Genomic DNA, 1,043 nt, shown 5'->3' on the forward strand with positions numbered 1-1,043 from the left:
AGTTAGTCAGGATAAGCCATACACAATAGCTGTAACACAGCCATGGACAAACTGTATAAAGCTATTGCACATGTAAGAAACTTAACACTACACTCCATCTACATCTACAGGAGTGTTTTATTTATAATGTATAATATCTCTGAATATTTTTATACAATGCAATGCCATGGTACCACATATCAACACAATTTTTGGTTGTTTTTTGTGCAAATTTACAGAATATTATTAAAATTTCCATCCAAACATTAAGTATTTTTGCATAAACTAACAATCCGGACCAAAAATACATAGTTTTTAGACAAAATTAAGATATTATTTCATTTTTAAATTTACAGCAGACTATAAATCTGCCATGTTGTCATTTGTACTTCATTGCATTGCATTATATAAAACTTGTCAGAGAAATCTGTGATTTTCACAGAATTATACATTTGTGTGTGCAAAGAAAACTATACCTGGAGATAAAACTGTTAATATCGGATCAGATCTGTTAGATATTGTCTTCAGATGTACTTGGAAAGACTTCCGATTTCTCCGATTTCACACCAGGTCAACAGCGTATAAGAGACATGGTAAACGGCCATTGTAAGAATGAATTGGAGTTTTACATAGTGGCCAAGAGAGGGCGCCGTGACTGTTTCCCTCATGATCACGAGAAACGAAATGAGAGACGTAGAAACGAAACGCGCGTGGTTTGTTTGTACAGTCCACATACTAGCGTTTGTAAAATAGTGTAAATAAATGACTTGAATACAAAATTATGTATTTTTAATGATAATTAGTAGATGATATAAATTATAGCTATCATAAAATATAGTAGGATATATGAAAATAACTACTCAGTATGTACTTTGAATTCATAATTCATATGAACTTTTGTGACCTGTTATCAACTTTTCAAACTGACTGACAACTGAAAGTCAAACAGGTCTTAGGCGTTATATTATCAATCATAAACATTGTAAGACCCCTTTTGTTTCCTGAAATGCATACAGTATATATTTGAATACGAGGAGTGTACATTCTCTCTAAGCCTTACTTGT

Source organism: Glandiceps talaboti, chromosome 9 (assembly GCF_964340395.1).
Source record: "Glandiceps talaboti chromosome 9, keGlaTala1.1, whole genome shotgun sequence".
NCBI classification, from domain to species: Eukaryota; Metazoa; Hemichordata; class Enteropneusta; family Spengelidae; genus Glandiceps; species Glandiceps talaboti.